This window comes from Cervus elaphus, chromosome 9 (assembly GCF_910594005.1).
Source record: "Cervus elaphus chromosome 9, mCerEla1.1, whole genome shotgun sequence".
In the NCBI taxonomy this organism is placed as follows: Eukaryota; Metazoa; Chordata; class Mammalia; order Artiodactyla; family Cervidae; genus Cervus; species Cervus elaphus.
The window spans coordinates 91,157,701-91,181,090 of NC_057823.1; positions in this window are offsets into that span (position 1 = coordinate 91,157,701).

The window sequence follows — 23,390 nt, forward strand, 5'->3', positions numbered from 1 at the left end:
GTGGATTGATGTGCTTTCAGAAAACAGAAGACATCTCAAGGGATGGTTATACAGGACTTTGTTGCTTCATGAAAATTCCATTTCTGCTTCTATAGAAATGTTTGCATCTCAATTCCATTCCTACCCACTGTGTTTTTTGTTGTTGTTGTGGGTGTTGATGCTCTTCTGATGTCTTTCAGATCGTACATATGTTTGTGTGCATGTTTATGGCTTATGTTGTTGTTGTTATTGTTCTAATAGAAAGAATTTGAGGTGTGGCCGGCTCTTCTCACTCTCTGGCTATAAACTCTCGCAACACATGACAAACAGCCGATCAGAGAGATGGCGAACATTGTCTGTATTCTCTGTGCACTTGGCAGGGATTTTTCATATTGTATATTATTGGCTTTGCTGTGTGATAGCACAACAGAGCCTTTGTAATGCTCTCAGCAGAGCTATTTATATACTGCGACTCTGCTAAGCATCCTTCCCTCTGCTGGGGTTCTTCCACAGACTCAAAGAGAAAGTGATTCGCCCAAATAAAAGAAATGTGGATTGACAATGCTCAGAGCACAGGCTGCTGCAAAGGCAAAATAAGTCTTTATATAGCTCACATTAAGTATTATTATTTTCAGTTGAGTGGCAAAATGGAGGTTAGCCCGAAATGAAGTAAAAAGATATTTCTTTCTAGCCGTCAAGATAATTAGAATCAGGTTGGCATGCACCTGTGTTTGATGCTCTAAATATGTTGTGTCAAAGGGTCCCAGACCCTGGGTCACCTAGCTTTCAGTGATTTCCTTCAACAACTGTTCAGATACAAATTTTAAAAGATGAGTGTCAAAAGGTTCCCTGTCACCTGTGGTCACTTTTTGAAATGGATTACTGAAAATCTAAATGACTTGGCTATACACAGTAGGCTTCCCAGGTGGTGCTAGTGGTAGGTAAAGCATCTGACTGTTAATGTGGAAGACGTGGGTTCTATCCCTGGTTGGGAAAATCCCCTGGAGTAGGAAGTGGTTACCCACTCCAGTTTTCTTGCCTGAAAAATTCCATGGGCAGAGGAACCTGGTGGGCTCAAAGAGTTGGGGTCACAAAGAGTTGGATGTGACTGAGCAACTGAGAGACCCTGTAAGGAGAATGAATGTAAACCACAACAACAAAAGGAACAAATGTTATTTTATTTTCAAGGTATCCTAGTCAAACTAGTCACTAACAATCTGAAACTGATAGTTAAATTACCTGGGAATATCCAGGTAATTAAATTTAATTAGTTAAGCAAGTTAAAATTTTCCTTCATATCATATTGAGGTTGATACTGGGTCTTACAGATTTGAAGCTTTACTTTGTTCTCAAAATTAACCCGAAACATTTATGTTTTCCTAAATTTATATCAAGTGATGCTTATGGCATTTATGTTTCCACTTTTGAAAGGATAAAATGCTAGCATTCTAGCATTACCTGGACATGGGGTCTGTTCTCTGTTATCAGATTCAACCAGGGAGGGCTTGCGTGCAATCTGACATTTGTATTCATGTTAAAAGTTCTGATATTTGGATTCACTTATATTCAGTCATGCCATGCTCAACAACATGACTTTAAAAATAGCATAAAATGCATAAAAAATAATAAGGGAAAGAGATACTACAGAATGTGATGCTTCAGTTAATGTCACAGTAACCCAAGGATATGGGAAATGTCAATTTTCAGTGGTTAAGGCAGACCACAGATGTGTGTATAATTCTAGGAAAAAATGATTATGTAAAAAAGTGATGATCTTTTATTTGCTATTTGTTCACGTCTTGGTTATCTGTATAAAAAATCAGGGGACACAGGCAGAGTAACTTTCTGGTCTTTACTGGCACAATAAGGTAAATTCTTGGAAGAAATAACAGGAAAAAATAACTTTCACTTTTTAAAAATAAGGTTTGTCATGTACTTGCTTAATGAATGACATTATTTTGATGAAAAAAGACAAAGTACTTGTAATCTTTTTCCCGTAGAGTTCTATAACTATTCTCTTTTTGGGAGATTTAAAAAAAAATTTCCTCTAACACTATATATCCAGGTAGTAGCTGACTTTTTTTTTTTTTCTATGTAAGATATAATATAATTTGATTACAAACAGTTAGCTAATTTATTATCAAACAAAAAGGTTTAATTGATTATATTATATGAAAATTCACTGAGATAATAAAAAATTGAAATTATTAGGTGATTTATATTCCAACTTTCAAATTTTATGGGTGTGACAAAATACTTAAAGTAACAAAATTATATTTGAATAAGAAGCCAACTGAACTTGAAATGCAGAGGATTTAGCTAAGGAAAAGAAGGCTATACTTAAAATTAGATTCCTAATTTGATTCCTCAACAGGCTGTAGAATTTTTTTTCCCCTGAAAAATAGCTATGCTAGATCTTTAAAAGTATGGCATGGCCTTTGAAAATGCCATTAGCTCTGCCAAGTAGAGTATAGAGGGCTTGACTATCCTTGAATGACTTTTCAGAGTAGAAATTCAGGCAGAGAAGTGTCTAAAAAATTTTCTCCCAATGGTACATCTGGTAAAATAGTAGACCATTTAAATATTTGGGGAAAATGGAATGGATTCTTTTGTTAGATACCTATGGGATACTTTGCATGTTATAAAGAAAGTGAAGTCACTCAGTTGTGTCTGACTCTTTGCAACCCCATGGACGGTAGCCTACCAGACTTCTATGTCCATGGGATTTTTCAGGCAAGATACTGGAGTGGGTTTCTATTTCCTTCTCCAGGAGATCTTCCCGACCCAGGGGTTGAACCTGGGTCTCCCACATCGTAGGCAGATGCTTTACTGTCTGAGCCACCACGGAAGTCTGCTCTCTCAAATTTCACAAGTATATTAAATTATCTAACGCTCTGAGAAGTTCTATAATCAGGAAAACTGTTTACCCATGTTTGACACAATTTTAAAAAGTATTCGACCATGGAATCGCTTTATTACAAGGTACTCAGAGAAACTAGCATTTTGGGTAAAACAAATTAGGTGTATCAACTGACAGTGCTAAAAAGTAACTACACTTAAAAGATAACCTTGTCTAAAAGGTATTAAGTACTTCCACAGGTCCTCATACATATTAATGCATTTGTATATATAGTATCTGTGTTCTACTTTCCCTTGATAATCATGGAATAAGTTTTCCTTATTTCTGTAACCAACCACTTTCCTTTAGAAGTTTCTCAAAGATTACATATGTATTTATCATCAAGAATTTTCCTTTCAAACTCTGTTGAACCCACTTCAGTCAGGCTTTTGCTCCTATCAATTCACTGAAATAGCTGTCATAGGCAATGGTGACCTCCAAGGTACAAAATATAGTGATCTCTTTTCAGCTTGACGTTACAGTAGCATTTTTGACATAATTGATCACCCTCTTCTTTTTAAAATTTCTCCAGTTAGGTTTCAAGACACTAGGCTCTTGGCTGCCCTGCCTAATGGCTACTTCTTTTAGTCTCCTTGGTTGGTTCCAGAGAGCCATAAGATCACTGGACTGCTTCTTATTTATTCAGCTTTCATTGTCCAGGTGAGCTCATAGTCTACTGGCTTTAAATACCATCTGTTTGTTGATGAGTCTCATATAAATCTTTTCTAGACCCCTTTTTCCCTAAGTCTCCACACTGATTTTTTCTATAATTTTATTACAGTAGTTGTTTTTATTTTGATAAACAATATAGTCCAGTTATAATACACTTTATGACTTTAATACAGCTGTGACTTATCAAAGTTCACAGCTTTCCACACTGATATTTAATAGACACTTCAAATTCGAAGTATCAAAACAAATCCTGAAACTCTCTGTTATATTTCCTCATTCTGCAGTCTGTCCCATCTCAGTAAATAGCAACTCCATTTTCTCTTATATTATTTCTGGTTCAGAACAAACACTTCGTCAGGTAGGACAAGTGATACAATGGCTCAAGGCATTGTCTGCCAGTTGACACCACTGCATTTGCTAGACCGTCTTTCAGTTCTGTAAGTTCATCTATTTTGGTAACTGATATGGTAAGAACAATGAAACTTTTAGGCATCGAGTTTCCTTAATTATAAAGTAGATTCCTGCTTCCTTAATTTTAAAATAGATTCCCTGATAATAAGTAAGTAACCAGATGATTTTGCTGGCAGAAACATGGTAGGTGGATAGGAAAAAATCCAAATCCAGAAAAGTTTTTTTTTTTTTTAATTTTTTTTTATTTCTGGTGAGCCAAGTCTCTGCTGGAAATTGTTTAGTGTAATGGGCAAATTATCAAGTAGGTGACTAGATGATTGATTCTAGGCATATATTGATTTTGTATTGATCTATCATGTTGGCAACCTCATATTTAGCAGCGATAGTAGCCATATCAATTTGGGTAAAGGGGGATCTGTTTAATTGGGCTCCTATCTAGCCTCTATCTTTGCCAAGCTGGCACTTTGTTAGCCCACTGTGAAAGCACTGGCTTAAGTGAGATACTGTGAAGAAGAGGCTACATGACATCCACAGGGCGTACCATCTTGTCTGCCTGATTATTGAGAACTTTGGTGACAATAGATGTGAGCATTCAAGGATACAAACATCTTTCGACACTGAAGCTATTTCAACAGATCTCCCCAGATACCTTCTCTTAAACCAGTTTGTTTTTAATCTTCAAATTTTTTAAAAAATATATTTTTTTGGAGCACAGCTGCTTTGAAATGTTGCATTAATTCCTGCTGTACATCAAAGTGAGTAAATTGTATGTACACCTATAGATACATATATTCCCTTTTTTGGCTTTCCCTCCCATTTAGGTCACCAGAGTGCTGAGTAGAGTCCCCTGGCTCTACAGTGAAGAAGTGTTAGTGCCTCAGTCTTGCCTGACTCTCCGTGACTCTGTGGACTGTAACCCGCCAGGTTCGTTACCGTCTGAGCCACCAGGGGCCCGACACAGCTCACTTAAATCCTACTGTGTCATGCCCGTGTGCGAAGTCACTTCAGTCGTGCCCAGCTCTGCAACCCCAAGGACTGTAGTCCACCAGGCTCCTCTGTCCATGGGATTCTCCAGGCAAGAATACTGGAGTGGGCTGCCATTTCCTTCTCCAGGGGATCTTTCCAACCCAGGGATCAAACCTGGGTGTCTTGCCTTGTAGGCAGGTTCTTTACCATCTGAGCCAGCAGGGAAGCCCTGGCGCTATGCAGTAGGTTCTCATTAGTCACCTATTTTATCCATAGTAACAGGAGTGTATATATGTCAATCCCAATCTCCCAGTTCACTGAATTTCTCTTTCTAGGTAAAGAGGACAATGAAATGTGTCATGCAAAATTCTACCCTGTAGAAGATTTTCTTTTCTGTTCTTCCTGGCTTGTCCTTAGGGTACACAAAAAAACAAATTCAGTTTTTTTCCTCCTCAGGTAACTAACCCCAGTTTTGAGTCCAAAAGTAAGTGTGGATTAAGTAATTGACAGAAACATGTCATGTGAGTGCATAAGCCAAGTTTTTGTGAAACCTGCACCTTCAGGCCCATTTGGCCTTTACAAGTAAGTCTTTCACTTGGCAGTCAATGGATGTTGAGTACAGTAGAGTTTGTCTTTAAATAACACTAAGCAGATTAGGGCATATGATTACCTGTTGTTAAATAGTGAAAGGTAGAAAAAGTCAAGTCATGTCTCAAAAAGCAATCAGCTATTTGTAGAAGACGACTTGATGTTGCTATAAACCCTAGGATATTGTGACTATTTTTTGTATGTCATAAACTCTAGATGGCAGCTCAAACCATCACAGGTATGGAGTACCAGTAAATCCACTGGTTCATAAGGACCCAATGACAGAAACATTTATGTTGAATCTAAAATATTTGAAGAACCTGTTCTTGTTCTGAGTTTTATACAGAGCTGGCAATGTTTGGGGTATTCAGAAATTGGGATAGAAATGCATGTATAAATGTGGTAGATGCATGCATTTCTGATATAACCCTTCCTCTGAAGGCACAAATTTCAGTTGATAGCTCAGGGCACAGATTGAGCCTAAAGAAATTTCACGTTTCTTTAGTTATGATTGTGAGAAAGACCAGGTGAATGCAGAAAACTGCCCAGTTGACCAGAACCACTTAGGAATACCAAAACACACCTACCTACCCACCCTTAAACAAACTTCAGAAGTCTACTAGATCCCCAAGTTCATTGTATGTATTCTGAGTCATAGCCATCCACATCTGGTGTTAAAATGTCCTGTCCAGCTTCAGATAACCCTCCTCCCACCACTTCACACTAACTCACCCGCTGTATCACTACATCACTCCCTCCTGAGCAAATGTCAGGTGTTCAGCAAGGTAAACTACCATATTTATTATAGTACTTATGAATTTCTTAATAATGACATAGATGAAACTGTGCTATTGTTTTTGTTAGGTTTTAAAATTGTTAAATGTGTCATTGATGAGTTGTGTCCCTAGCCCTGCTTTCTCCTTAAGTGATTTTATTGTATAATTTTGCATAGCATGGTAATTCTTAGAAACACATATGCCATCTTAGAGCAGAACTGCAAACAGGAAGATAAGTTGGATATTTAGAGGCCAAGAAATGGCAGTTTTCTACAGAACACGAAGTAATAAGGGTTGGGAATTGAAGCAAGAGAGAGGGTACAGTATCAGTGTGTTGAGTATTTGTTGTATTCTAGACAGTGTGTTATTTTAAAATTCAGTATTTCATGGGAGAATGCTCATGGTAGTGTCAGAATGATAGAATAAACATAGTATGTCATGGAAAGGAGTAGGGATGACTGCAGAGGAGACAGTTTTAATTATAGGCACTTAGAGATACTAGAGTCATCTGGTCCTTATAAGATAGCTGGACTCTGCCAATAGTATGGCTTCTTTGACACGGATGAAATAATAGGCAAATAATGCCTAAATATAAAATCCTCAGGCATTCTCCCTTCAAGCAGTTTAAAATTTATTGTGAGAGTTAAAATATGTTCATAAAACAGTACTGGTAGGTGATGTGTTATCAATGTCAAATGTGTGCTACGAATTCTTTAGAGTCACAACCATGACAGGAGGCTTTTGGGAGCAAGTGTTGATTTTGCTATGTCTTAAAAAAAAAAAAGGCGATTTGAATGGAGAAGAGGGGGAGAGAACCCATTCTCAGAGGAAGGAAGAAGAGGGGCACAGGAAGCGGGTAGAGTATGTTTGACAGAGTAGAAAATAGGTTCAAGAAGAAGGAAATACAAAGAAAAGGGGGGAAGGAGAGAGAAATAAACCAAAGACAGTAAGACAAATGAATGGTGTGCTTAGAAAAGTGTTTTTATAGGGTAATTGTGGGGATGGAAGTCAAATTAGCTTATCAGGAAGAGGGTGATGAGGGAATAGAAACAGTGGGGGTACAGACTGTTTATTTTATGAGGTTTGATAGGAAAGGTACTGTAGTAGACCAAGCGTTCAGAATTTTCAAACAAATTTATTCAAAAGTGGGGTGCGCATGCTTTAAGACAGACAGACTTAAAAAGTATATAAGAATCTTAAATCAATATATATTTTTGACCTAAAGGATAAACTGTCCTTATGGGTCAAAAGTAATTCTTTTACTCTATTATCTTTGGACTATTTTTTGTTGCCTTTTCTATTTTTATTTATATAGACTTTTATTTCCTCTACTATCTCATTCATAAAGTAAAAACTGTATTTTTACCCCAAATCTATAACATTTCAATTCTAACTGAAAGTATGAATATTCTTATATTTTTCTACTTAAAATTATTTGTAAATATTCTTTCTACCCAAATCACCTTAATTTGGAAGCATTTTAATTAATTTTGACATATTCAGTTTTGTTCCCCAGACTACAAACCCTGTTTTTGATATAGTAATCTAGAATACATTTAATTAAGAAGAATATCTATCAATGAAGATGGCATTAGATGGTAATCTTTACGTATATCTGGTAAGAATTTGTCATTAACATTCTTGAGGAATATTTAATAACACATATCAAGATTCTTAAAAATAATCATATCAATTGATCTTAAAACTGAAGTTAAAATAAGTAGGAATATATTTATAATGAATTTCACTATAGCACCACTTATAGTCACAAAAAATTTTAAAAACTCCAAAGAGAAGAGTTCTTAAATAAGTCATAGTTAAGCAAGTCCAACGATGCAATGGGATATTAATTAGCAGTTTGAAAGTGTCTTCAAATCTATATAATTTAATAATATGAGTAATGCTTAAAGTTCAGAGTATAATATAGGGAGAAAAATAGACATATAAATATATTTTAGTATGAATTCAATGTCTCAGCCTTATATATATATACATTTATGTGTATTATTTATACATATATATTTATATACATATATATGGATATAAATTTGAGAAAAATAAACATATAAATAAATTTTAGTATGAATTCAATGTCTCAGCATTATATATATGTATATTATTTATACATATATATTTATATACGTATATATGGATATTTATATATCCATATATATTTATATATGGATATAAATTTGAGAAAAATTTGTCAACATTAACTAGCTTTTGTTTTGTTTTTGGTAATGGTGGTAGCTTTAAAGATGATTTAAAATTTCTTCTTTGTACCTGTCTGTATTTTATAAATTACTTTAGGCATAAATTACTTTTGTAATCAGAAAAAAATGTTTAAAAATATGTTAAAATGACAAACACACAGTAACATCAAAATTACAAGATAGCAAATTAACTCAACTCTAGCAAAGCTTATACAGGGACATGACAATGTGACATTTTCCACTATAACCTCAACATGAGGAGAGTGGCTATGATTAGGGAAAAAAAGCTAACTCCGTGTTGCCTTGGAAGATGCTGATGATACAAACAAACGGGAAATTGGATTATATTTTTTGCAAAGGGCATTAGTGCACAGTTGGTGGTCTGCTGAGTCTAGTCTGTCTGATGCTACATGTTGCATTTTTTGAGGAAGTGTTACCTCAAGAAGAATCTTCCTCTCTCAATGATGAGAGAATGTGGAATTGTTTCCTTCTTAGAATGCAACCTCTTATTTTTTAACTATCAGGGGTATACCTTTGCTTCTATTTGCAAAGTGGTATCCCAGAAATATTTTGCCAAGATCTCAGTTTTGATTTTAGATAGGGAAAGAGAGAGAGGGAGATGCAAAGCAGTATATCTCAGAATGTTAAGATCTTAGCTTAGCTTGCATAGATAAATAGATAGATGAATGGTAGACAGGTAGATCTCTATGTGTCATAGCAATCATAGGCTTATTTTTCATCTTGTGTTTAAAAATTGCATTGATTTCAAGAGCCTGAACTAGTGTGGTGTGTGTTAAGGTATGAAGCAACAAGTGACTTCTCCATTCATCAAAAGTTTGTTGAAAGCATGGTTAACCAGTAGAACACAAGAACCTGTGGAGCAGACAAAGATTAATTATACCTGAACCTATGCAGCAGTGTTTGTGTTCCAAACAAATTATATTTGCTTGTGTTTAAGCGATGCATAAATCTGATGCGTGCAGATGAACGTGTGTTCAGGATGGGTGAGCACACTTGTTTGAATGTCATATTTATCCCTGTATTTTGTCAGAAAATTAACTTCTTTGGAGTTTGTGCTTGAGCTGAGCATATGGTTGTTGATCTCTGGAGATGACAGCCTATCTGAGCAATAGCTCCGTATGGCTCCGGCTCTCCTCGGCTGGCAGATGCTTTGGGCTTTTCTACAATTAAGTGGAGATCATCACTGTTTTCTTTGAGCACTGCTGTGCCTTGTACTCTGAAGTGTTTTGTTAATCACTGTCTGCCTTCGACAGAAGCTGCCAAAGCTCTCATTAAGTTTGAATTTTGAGATGTCATGCTCGAATGATGGAATTTTATCCTTTTTCTGCATGAATGGAATTGGCTATGGAAAGGTGCCAGAAAAAAAATCATGTCACTAAAGTATACTTGCTTTATATTTGGGGGATGAAACAAAAGGCAGTTGAAGGGGGGTCCCCAATAATTTGTCAGTTCTGGAACATATAGTTTCTTAGGTGATCCAGTTGTGGGGTGCTCCTCCTTACTAATGGGAATGGTTTCTTTACTGCATGTATCAAAAATCAGTCATTTCCTTGTTCACACAGTGAACTTTGAATCTTACTTGCCCCAAGACCTCTCATGACATTCGATATTGATGCTCAAATGTTGAAACAGAAACTAGTACACTAGTTGCACAAGAGCAAAGTGATTTCTTTAATAACTTGTCTGTCTAACTGGGGCAGGAGAAGATATTTGATAGCAAAGGGGTAAAGAAAATAAGCTACTTTCGCCCTTCAAAACGATTATTCGAAGTTGTATAGACTGAAAACGAAATGCATCTGTTGACGATTTAATGATTTGCTGCAGGAAACGAAGTGTTATGGGAAATATGGTTTGAAAAGACATTACCCATTTCTCTTGGTGAATCTAATTGTTTCAGTTGAATGAGTCAAAGTAGGAAGTAAGCCTTGAAGAAAAAAATACTCAGAGTAATTAGCTCTAATGCCTAATCACTGGAGTCATAAAGCATTTAGAAATTTATTAAACTGATATATACAAGCCCTACACTTGCAAAGACTGACATCTCCTGCTTGTTCACAAACTTCAGAAGCACCATTGCTCTTGTGTCTGCTTTGTCTGTGGCTCAGTTTATTTTACTCCACAACACATATGATGGATATTTCGTTGAAATGTCTTAATGGGCATACACAAAACAAAACTCAGACCTCTTACTTTGCAGCAGGAGGAAGGCTGGCTAGTCTGACTACAGTCACCTTAGTGTCTTTACTTCTGTATGAATACAACATGCATTATTCATAAGGCCGGAAATAGATTTTGTAAAACACCCTTTGAGTACAGTGCCTGCTCCTTTTAGATTATTTTCATGTATTTGCATGTTAGGAGTGCCTGAGTAAAATGTTGATTGAGATTTTTGAGGCAAAATATTAGTTAACATTTTCCTATGGCTGTATAAAGACAAGGAAACTATTGTTAGTTTCCACATCCTAGAAACAACTGAGAAACACACTATGGGCATCTTGCACTATAATAATGAGAACCATGTGATATGAAATAGGAACTAGAGGAAACAGACAAACATGTGCATGTAAATTCCAGTTTTAATCTTTTATTCTGTATTTAGACAAAGAAAGTTACTCATGTTATATAACTTGACTCATGCAGAGAGATCCTATTGCCTAAAAGCTTTCCCTTACCTGGTTTTAAAGAGCTGTCTTTAGAAAGAAAAAAGATGTTACATTTAGAAAATACAGGACTATAAGATTTGGCCTCTGTTCGTAGATTTGGGACCTATTGGCCGAGAAAGCCAAAAAACCCCTCAAATTCAAGTATTTGGCCTGTATACCTCACAGTGGCATTGTAAGAATAATATATTAAAAGATCTCTGAAAACATAATACACTATATAAAAGGTAAGGCAGCTTAACTCCCAACATTCAAGTTCAAAAATCTACTCCTTTCTTCATAGCCCATCCCCTTCTCTGGTCTCAAAGTTTAAGACGTATCAAGTATCCAAAACTAGCCAAACATGTATTATTCTAATGAAATTTTCTGTAATGGTATAATAGAGCACTTAGTAATGCTAAGTCTCAGTATAGATATTACTTAAGAATTTTTGAACACTTTTAAGCCAACTCTTTCATTTATAATAGCTTATTTGAATATATTTTTATCATATTTATTTAGTCTTTAATATTGTCCTGAGTTGTTTCTTATGTCTTGAATAAATTCAGTTATTAAAATTTATTTTCATTAAATGATTTTGAAATTTGTTAAAGTAGAATCTAAAATACAAAAGGACTTCCCTGGTGGCTCAGATGGTAAAGAATCCGCCTGCAATGCAGGAGGTGCAAGAGATGCAGGTTCCGTCCCTGGGTCAGGAAGACCCCCTGGAGAAGGGAATGGCAACCCACTCCAGTATTCTTGCCTGGAAAATTCCATGGACAGAGGAGCCTGGGGGTCTACAGTCCATGGGGTCACAAAGAGTCAGACACGACTGAGTGACTATCCCTTTCACAAAATGCAAAAGCATCTTTGACATTAGCAAGTAATTTATGAGATAATTTTAGAAGATATAATCAACTTCAAAGTGAAAAATCTCTTTTAATTAAAAGTCTAGTTTAATTAAGTATACATGGGATAGTAAGATAAGCTGTTTGTAACTTTAAATGCATTAGTTTTCAAAAATAAACATAATGAATCCTCATTGTAGAAAATGCAAAGTAACTGAATAAAAACAGAACACAAGGGGAAGAATAAATAATCCCATTATTCAGAGATAACTACTCACAGATGTTGGTATTGGTCTCTTACCTTTTTTTTTATTTTATATAATAAAGACCATCTGAATTTTTACACAATATTGAATCCTGTGCTTTCCTTCTAATATGATGCTATATGAATTTAAGACTTGGAAAGGTCTTTATATATAATTTTCACATACATATTATTACCACATAGCACACACAAACAAATATAATTATATATATATATACACACATATATATATATATATATGGTTGCAATTATGAGCATTTAGCCTTTTGCCAGTGTTTCACTGTACACTAAATATTTTTTGTATTTAAAACTGTATGATATTGGTATCTTTGTAAAGAATTTTAGATTTTGAAAAATTTAATTACTGCCTGGAAGGGCATGAGAGTTTTTCAGGTTTTGATATGTATCTGTTGCGTTCTGTTCAGTCACCCAGTTGTGTCCGACTCTTTGTGACCCCATGGACTGCAGCACACCTGGCCTCCCTGTCCCTCACCATCTCTCGCAATTTGCCCATGTTTATGTGCGTGTATATATATATATATATATATACACACACGCATACATATATATTTGAGATGTATATATAAGGTTGCTTCCCTGGTGGCTCAGTCAGTAAAGAATCGTCCTGCAACGCTGGAGACCTGGATTCAATCCTGGGTTGGGGAGATCCCCTGGAGAAGGGCATGGCAACCCACTCCAGAATCATTACATGGAGAATCCCCATGGACAGATGAGCCTCGCAGGCTGCAGTCCATGGGGTCACAAAGAGTCAGACACGACAGCAACTAAGCTCAGCACTTATAAGGTCAAATTCCTTATTTGGACTTTGATTTACATCAGGATAGAGATCCTGTTTTTCCATTAATTTTATTTTTATTTTATTTTTTATTATTTTTTTCATTTGTTTTTATTAGTTGGAGGCTAATTACTTTACAGTATTGTAGTGGGTTTTGCCATACATTGACATGAATCAGCCATGGATTTACATGTGTTCCCCATCCTGATCCCCCCTCCCACCTCCCTCCCCATCCCATCCCTCTGGGTCATCCCAGTGCACCAGCCCCAAGCATTTGTCTCACGAATTGTATCCCTTTGAATTTCTGATAAGAGTGAAACCATTGTGAAGTTTTTTACTTTCTTATTACACACACATATTACAAACTGGAGAAAGCGGTGTTTTGCATAAAAATACCTAATGCCTTTATAGAAGGAAAGCTAGACAATGATGTTGCACTCCACCCATATCTATTGGTGATATAACGACCCAAGTGTTAGCAGAGAAGGCAGAGGTCTTTTTCACCAAGGCCACATTGATTTTAAGTGTCTCCTAACACTAGCATTATTGTCTTCTTGATGCTTTCTTTTTCTCTCCTCCCGCCATACCTGCTCTCACATTCCCACCCCTTCACCACTCTCATATTGACTTTTCAACATCATGAAGACATCCAAGAAGAAGATATAACAATTATAAATATATATGCACCCAACATAGGAGCACCGCAATATGTACGGCAAACACTAACGAGTATGGAAAGAATAAAATTCAAAATAGTGCAATGATTTGCTAGATCTGCAGTGACATAGCATTGGAGAAGGAAATGGCAACCCAGTCCAGTGTTCTTGCCTGGAGACTCCCCGAGACAGAGGAGCCTGGTGGGCTGCTGTCTGTGGGGTCGCAGAGAGTCGGACACGACTGAAGCGACTTAGCAGCAGCAGCAGCAGTGAGATAATTAATCTGTCTATTTTTTTTGCTTACCTATCCCATAAGATCTTCATGAGGATTAAAGTATTGGGTTGGCCAAAAATTTTGCTCAGGTTTTTCTATAACATTCTACAGAGAAACCCAAACAAACTTTTTGACCGACCCAGTAGATAAGCTATGTGAAGCAGTTGTCAGTTTGTCTAACATATAACAAATGCCCAATAAAGCATGACTTTTGTCTTCTGCTATTAATAAATTGGCAGAGCAGTGATATGATCCTAAAAAACCTGTAAGAGTCTATAACAAATTTTCATATTAAGACAGAATAGTAGGGAGGGAGAAAAAAATCCTAAAATTTAGGAGCCTTCTTCCTCACAGAGAACAAGTTCTGTCATTAAAGACATGACTATTTAGAGACCCACATCCATTTACTTCCTGATAACATTCTGGATAGTTTTTTCTGGGGTATACATCACTAAAATTAAGATATTGCAGTTTATGATACTTTTTTTCTTATTTGGAAACAAGCAAAAAATAAGTTTTAAGATTGATTGCTGCCTTGTCCTTAAGTTTTGGTCTCTTTTTTAAGAGAGCAGTTTTTATCTGAAATTCAATGTCATCAGTATGAACTAGGTGCCAAAAAATTTGAAGTGTTAAAAATAACTTTGAAAAATACTTGGATTTAAAATGTAAAACTGATTTAAATGGTATTCATATTTTAGTACCATGGGTATTTTTGAGTATTTCAAAACAATCCATTTTAAAAAAGACGATGTGCTTCTTACTTGAGGGACAATCTTTCACCAGCCAGTATATCACAGGCACTATGAGATGGCCCACGGTCTGGAAATAGTGCTATTTCCTTGTTTCTGAAAAGAGTATAGGATGGCAAATCATGAAGAAAACACAATTCTCTGTTGTGAAATCAGTAATATTTATACTTAATTCACAATACGTCCTCTGTATTAATCATATCAAAAGATAATTATTTATCAAGAGGCATTTTTGAGCTTAATTATTAGCAAAATGTTACCAGCATCACATATTATGCATAGTATACACATTATACCGTAACCTGCAATGGAAATGTAAATGAAAGTAGATTGAGCTAAAGTACCAATACGCCAAATAAAACTAAGTACTAGTCATTAAAAGGTGACATAATGAAATATTTTGGTTATTCTTGCAGGTGTGTTTTAAAAATATTCTTCCCCTAACAAAATTACTTTGTACTGCACTCATACATATTATTATAAACCAGATCATGCTGTTCTCTCTTGGTGCAGCTTCCCAGAATTACACTTTTTATAACCAGAGAAATTGGGTGTGCTCTCTAAAGATCACTACATAATTATCTCCCTTCAAAACAAGCCCCAAATTTTGAATGTTGAAGAATACAAAGCAGAACCTATCATTTATAGATCCTTAGACTAATGGGTAAGGCTGATTTTTTTTTTTTGGAACTTTGTTTTAAGGACAAAAATCTCTCTTTCTCTCTCTTTCTCTTTCTCAAGACTATTTTCTTTTTTAGAACGAAGTGATGCATTTATTACAATGGACGACAAACCTACATTGACATATACAATATCCATAGTTTACATTAGGGTTCTCTCTAGGCTATACAGAGTATGGTTTAGACAAATGGATAATAATATGTATTCACTGTCAAAAGGTATATTTTCACCATACTATCACTTTTTAATATGTGTGAGTTCACAGGCACAAATATGGATTAAGGTGCTTTATTTTATTTTTATTTACTCACTTTTAAAAACATGTCTCCTCTGAGCACACTGATTCTGTTCTTTCCTCCGTATTGCCTTAGCTGAGCTCCTAGAACCATTGCTCCATCCTCCTTATCCTTCCTCCCTGCGCACATCCTCTTCTCAAATGAGGGTGCAACTGCGATTTCAATCGGTATTTCTTTGCTAGGAATCAGACTCCCAAGACAACAATTCTTATTGCATTGCTTATGTCATATATTTATTTTTCCCTAATTGTTATTCTAATTATTTCCAAGGGAAAAAACTACATACAACATATTCTACTGTCAAGGAGTTGACACTTGAAAAAGAAAAGGAAGATATAAGCTTGTATACATAATGGCAGTACAAAAAAGCTTAATGTGCTTTTATCTCTAGCTCTCTAGAAACAGAAGCTTCTCCCTAGCCGTCAAAGTCTAAAAGGAAATAGGTGTGTGTGTTATAAGGAAATATAATGGGACAGACTTAGTTGATATTCAGCTTCTGATATTTGAAAGTAGAATTACAAATTTGGTACCCAACTTTTGCAAACAAAGTAATTGCCTTGAGGGAAAAATTTCCAAATTCCCTCTTTTTATCCCCCTTGTTTAGCCTTTGATCCTGAAGGATTTGCATCGTGGAATGCTAGTGATAGGTAAGAAAATATCCTTATTTACCACTTAGCGTTCCCCAGTTAGTTGAAGTACCAAAGACAGAGGATATGATAGGGTAGAAATTCCTTCTTTTTTAGTCTATGTAGTGTGTTAGTTGCTCAGTTGTGTCCCACTCTTTGTGACCCCATATATAGATTGTATCCTACCGGGTTCCTCTGTCTGTGGAATTCTCCAGGGAAGAATATTGGAGTGGGTTGCCATTTCCTTCTCCAGGGTATCTTTCCAACCCAGGGATTGAACCCCGGGTCTCCGGCATTGCAGGCAGAGCCTTTACCATCTACAGGAATAGACAGTCTTTTTGTCCTTTACTTTTGTAAAAATATTCTTAGATTTTTCCTTAAAAATAGCATATGTAAGACACACCTTCTAAAATGCAAAATTACCACTCCAAAGCATTCAAATATGGCCAGTAACATAAACTTACTGAAGCTCTTTCTGAGTTTAGTTTCCCTTTGAAATACAAGTATACTGTAACTCTCTGGAATCGTTTCCAGATTTATTGTATCAGTATTGTAAAACTCTCAGTTCCTCTTAAAAGAATTGCTCTCCGGATGCACTGGTCAGCATGGATCTATTCATTTTCATCCAACAGAGATACCATGGTAGTTTCATTTCTTGGGCTTTGGCTTTCACATGGAGAAACAGAGCACCCCTCTCTGCAAAAGCTCAGTGAAGTAACCCTCTGAGGGAACACTGCTACTGGTGCTAAATGTAAGCAATGCTCATGTTTTGATGTTAATTTTTTTCAAAACATTATTAGATTATTTTCAAAATGTTTACCACACAGTGGCATCATTAACTTGATACCAAGTCAAAGTAAATATTGGAGAATTTTCAAAAAACATGTTAGATTTTGCCAAGTTTTTACAGCACTAGGTAAAGTGTCTTTGGTTAACTTATAAAAGGCTGATACAAGTTAGCTACTGTAGGATAACTTCATCATTTATGCCACTGCTAGTTAAATATTCAAAACAAATTCATGTTATCATATGATTTCAGCACTCTTAGGTAAAGTGAAAAAATACCATTTGGGAACTGAAATGTTAAAGTGAAAGCAAAAGTGTTAGTTGCTCTATCTTGTCCAACTCTTTGTGACCCCATGGACTGTAGCCTTTGTCCACAGAATTCTCTAGGCAATAATACTGGAGTGGGTTGCCATTCTCTTCTATAGGGGATCTTCTCAATGCAGGATTGAACCTGGGTCTCCTGTATGGTAAGCAAAGTCTTTACCATCTGAGACACAATGTTAAAAAACAACAAAAATAAAACATGTAATTTTTAAGTAGACCAACATATCATCTGCTAAGATTAGTATAACAAGTAAAAAAACTTAAAGTGTTAGTTTTACAATTAAGCTCCAGATTTTAACATAAATAGTTTCCTTTGAACTCATAAATCATGCTCACTTTCAGTAATATTACTCTTTAGTTCCATTTCTAGAATATAATGTTTTGCTCTGTGGAGTTTCGCAGAAGTAACTACCTTTCAACTCCTTTAGATATAATATGCAAAGGCAAGTGAATGTATGTGAAAACACACACTCACTCACTCATAGGTAGTAAAGGAAACTTTTGAAATTCTGTCAGATGTCACAGGTTTGTTCAGGGAAAAAAGGGATGGGAGTCACCGAGAGTGCCTTGACATCTAGATGCTATTCCTCTAACTCCTCTTTGGTCTAGATGCACTATCATTATTTCACATATTTCCTTTACATGTTAATATGAAGCCTTTTAAATGGCATTTTTCTGTTATGTCCTTCACACACCTTAAGCATTTCAAAAGCTGTATGAACATCATCTTTCAAAGTTTCCTTTCTTATGCTTTCTGATAGAGGTGTTTTCGTTTAGCAAGTTTAACGGCCTTGAGAGTCAGTGTTTGTGTGTGTGTGCATGCGCACATGTGTGTGGGCGCATGTATAAATACACAAACAGACCTTCCGAGGAAACATAATACTGAGTGGGTTCGAGCTGTTTAGAAACCTCATACGTAGATTACTGGTCAGATTGTAGAGATATCTGAAGCAGAAAAGACGTTAGCTCAGCATAATGACTATGTCTGCCAGCCATTTTTATAATGACTTGCTGCAGTTTTTATTGTCTGACAAACCGTATGCTGTTCTCTACTGTGAGCTTTCTTGTTCGACATAATAAAAAATGACGCAGTGTATCCCTCGAAGTCTAGCTGGGTGAGAGGCAGGCAGCAGAGTGCTGCTTCTGCCAACAGTTTGGTGGCGTATTCTGTTGAAATTATTCTGCAGGTGATAAATACACAATTATCATCCTTTATAATGCATTGTTCATGATCTGTAGTAGAGCTGTTACTCAGATATAGAGCATTTAAATCCATTCATACACCTAAAATTTCTTTACACATACTAAATAAGCCACCAGGTGCATCTGAACCTTTTGAGATGAAAATATTTACCTATACTTAGACAGCCACGGAATAACTTACTTTTGGTTTGTTAATTTATTGCTGTGTTTCACGTGTCACAGTTTTTTGAAATATTTTCTCATCAAAGAAAACAATATTTCAAAAGATAAAAGGTTCCAGGTACTTCATGGTTAAGTACATCAATATTATATTAAAGATTTAGATTTAATCTGAGTGATCATTTTCAATTGAACATTCCCATACATATGAAAAGAGCTATGTGTGGTTTTAATAAAAGTGTATTAATATAAGGTCTATGAAGTACACTGGGCAGGCGTCTAATACAATAGAACGGCATGGTATGTATATTCACTTTGGTGATAAATGCTTCATTCTTTCTTTAGAGGATTATTAAAAGTGTTCTCTGGAGGAATAAAATGGTGGAAGTCACACATTTAATAGCTCAGGTACAAAGAGTCAGATTGTGCCAGTTGGCAAAAGTTAGCAGGAAGCTGTCACAATAAATGGCAGCAGCTGCTCATAGTTCTAAAGAGTATGTCCCAGTCAGAACTGAAAACTGATGGCATCTACATTAATACTACCTTAATGGCCCATCTGCTGCTCCATAGGGTCCCTAGCTGCTGTATGGAGTCATAGGCATTTGACAGGCAGTCTCTGTATGCCAGACGCACATGGTGCCAAATGTTTTAGCCTGCCTCATCTCGTTCTGATCTGTCAAATTCTCCCTACTCATTTATCAGGCAAGGAGTTAGGAGGGTTTTTCTTTTCTACACATCATTGCCTTTCAGCGTTGGGGCAGCTAAGAATTTGGAAGGCAAACTATTTTCATTATTATTATTTTTTTCCCCTAATTGACAATGCAAGGCAAAGTTGTCTGATATTCTGTACTGTACTGAGTAGGTTAACAAAGCGCTGTGACAAGCAAGCTCTGTGGAGAAATCAATTGAGAGCATTTTAAAATGCAATACTGCATAAATATTTTCCTGTGGTTGTATTGGAGGGAAATAACATATATTTCTGTAGAGAATTATTAACTGGGCGAATATTTTGAGAGCTTACTTTCAGGTCGTTGAACTAGAAAAATGCTATTATACACTGGAACACTGTTAAAAATACCTTGATAGGAAATGCAAAGTTCACACTTAAGAACATCTCTTAAACTTCTGTTTCCAGAGTGGAATAGGTTTTACACAGGAAGAGTCCAACGTAGAAACCAGTGTGTGTTTTGTAGCAGTTGGTTAAATTGTGCAGAAGTGATATTGGTCACTATTAAGGATAAACTATTATTTATTCTGAAGGTACTGAAGGATCAGACAGTGCAATTCAAATATCAGTCGGTAAAGGGCTAAAGGAAAAGATGTAATAAGACTTGTAATGCTTTTTATGTTGAAAACTGGAAAGCTTCATTTTTGAAAAAAACATTTCTAGACAGTGGGATCAGACTTTGCTTGGGTTAGAAGGTGACTGACTTTCTCATTTAGGAGACCAATTATAAAATGACTGCCAAATTCTTACACTTAAGAAGGTCTACCCCCTTTCTGATGATGGCAGCTGTTTCCACTGGGATCACCATAGCTTGCCCGGTACTCTACATGTTTTCAAAACATCATTGTTCTATATTCACTGGAGGTTTTCAGTCAGTGTGATGGACTATGTGGCCTGTATGTTTTGGAGTAGTGATCCTCTTTCTTATTTTTTTTACTTTCTTACTTTTTGTTGTCAGTTTCTAGAGTTACTGGGCTTTTTTGGTCTTAATTATTTTAAGAATTTATGATCAATCAAAAAACTGTGCACAAAAAGAAATCTGTTAAATGGGTGTAAATAAGCCATATGTTCCACATGTTATAATGTCCAAACCAGAAAGTGTAGGTGGAAGAGAGTTGTTTTATTCCAAGTTCCAGTAGGTTTCTCAGCCACAATCATTTACAACACTAATGTTACTAATAATTTAATAGCAACTGTTAAAAGATGTTGCTATGTTTTCTTAGAAGCCTAATTAACCTTCCTTGAAGAATAGATCATGTGTATGTGATGGAAGTTAGTGCAAGTGTGGGTGTATGTTTATTCACGTTTATATGCACACATGTTGTAAAGGAATGGAGACTGTTTTTAGTGGATTCACATATTTAATTATTATTGTTAACATTTTCTTAATTTCTGTGAGTATGTACTCTTTCAATAGACTTTTTAAAAGACAATAGTCAATAGATAAGTTTAAATATACTGCTATACTTTAGGAGAAGGAAACGGCAACTCTCTCCAATATTCTTGCCTGGAGAATTGAAGGGACAGAGGAGGCTGATGGGCTACAGTTCATGGGGTCACAAAGAGTCGGACACAACTAAGCAACTAACACTTCCACTTCCACTTTCACAGTTTATTTAAGGTTGGTTTCACTGGTGGCTCAGTGATGAAAAATCCACCTATCAATGCCAGAGACGCGGGTTTGATCCTTGAGTTGGGAAGATCGCCTAGTGGAGGAAATGACACCCGGCTCTAGTATTCTAGCCTGGGAGATCCATGGACAGAGAAGCCTGGCAGGCTATGATCCATGGGGTTGTAAAAGAGTCAGACACAACTTAGCAACTAAACAACAACCACAAAGGTTTATTATTTCTACTTTCAAATAGATCCAATACTACTATGACTGTTTCCCAATCTGCCAGTAGAATTGAAAACTCAAATATTGAAACTGGTTTGTAACTTGTGCTATTTTGATATTATGACAGCATACTGGTGGTGGTTTAGTCGCTAAGTCATGTGCAACTCTCGCAACACATGGACTGTAGCCCGCCAGGCTCTCTGTCCCTGGGATTCTCCAGGCAAGAACACTGGAGTGGGCTGCCATTTCCTTCTACAGGGGATCTCCTCAACCCAGGAATCGAACCCTGGTCTCCTGCATTGCAGGCAGATCTTTACCGACTGAGCTACAAGGGAAGCCATTATGATAGCATATCTCAGGCATGTTGTCTGGGAAGATACATAGCTCCAAATTTTTTGATAAAAAGGATCAGAAATGGCCCTGTTTTCTTCTTATACACTCATGCATCACTGATTTTCTTTTCCATTTGGGAAGCTTCTAGGATTAAAAAAATGTAAAATTTGGTATGTAGAATATGCTAGAGATGGTATTAGAAGCAGAATGCACTGCATTTGAACTTTGCAGCAACGCCATGAGAAAAATAATCCTCCTTATTCTCATAAACAGAAACTTAGGCTTCGGTATAGTAAATGACTTGCCCAGGGTTACAAATGAGATTGAATTGAATTTGAACCAAGCCTGTGAGAAGGCCACACTAGGTCACTGTTTACAATTATATTTCAAAAACGATAAAATGTCAGACACACTTGGGATCTCTTTGAAAAAGCGGGACTGAAAGAAGTGTAGTCCTTGAGAAAGGGCTCACCATAAAAGGAGGCTGAGAGACAAAGCATGCCCAGGGTCAAGGCCTATACCTCAGAGCGGAGCGTGAGCTCTTCCACTGTTGGAGTCAGCAGAGCTCATGCCTCAGCCATCTTTTTGACATTTGAAGGCTCTTGGGAATAGACTTTGCCTATGGATTAGAAGGGCTACAAAGCTTTGGTCTCTAGGCTGTTTTACTGGGGGACAGCCCTTGATGAAATGTAATACAAAAAGACAGAGTGCTACTTCTCACGCTAAGGTAGGTGGCACCGATGATGAATGTCTAGTGCAAAGAACATCCAGTTGGCTTCAGCAATTGCTCGTGAACCACCACTGAGGTACCTGGCCCAGAGAAATACTCCTCAGTTCTAGCTTCTCTCACTGGAGACAGCAGTGTCCAACGAACAGCTTGATTTGTGGAGGCAGGTTAGCAGACAAAGAATTGGAAAAATTGGAGAGGAAAAACTCGGAAAAGAGAAGGCCACCTGTGAGTCAAATAAAAGAGGACCCTATAGATCTGAATATTTGGAGTATTAACATCTGTTGCCTCAACTGATTCATGAAAGCATATGAAGCCTAAGGCTGCAGGATTCATACTTTTGGCTCCTCATTGTCAGAATTCATTCTTCCACAGGTACTTTAGTACAACTTTGGTAGGGTACAGGTATAGACGGTGGATATCTTGTTTCCACATGGCAATGGCTAGGAGGTCGGAAGGCATCCAAAGGAGTGGGTCGTTTTTCATCCTGTTGTTATTTGGAGTGGATTTTTTCCCCAGAATTTTATCTTTGAGTACATGTATTATTTTCCTGGAAAAATAAAATTAGCAAAAAAGAGAAGAAACAGTTAAAAAAAAAAAGCAAGGAATCTAAGGACAGAAAAGAGAGAAAAATCATTCTCTTAGCTGTTTATAGCTCTAATATGACCATGTACTACAGAAGTCTTAATGCACCATTCCCAATTAGACATTCTTCTGCCTTTTTTTTTTTTCATTACTAGAAAAGCTATATACACGTAAGATAATTTTTACAGATCTTTTACAGTATTTCTTTCTTTGTGGTGTCCACGAGCTCATACCACATATATGATACAGCACAGTCTCATAGAGAATAATAAAGAAGGTGAGAGCAAGATAACGGCTCACTGTTTCCACTGGATAAGTTGACAAGATCCCATTCTGACAGGTTCTGCTGAGTTA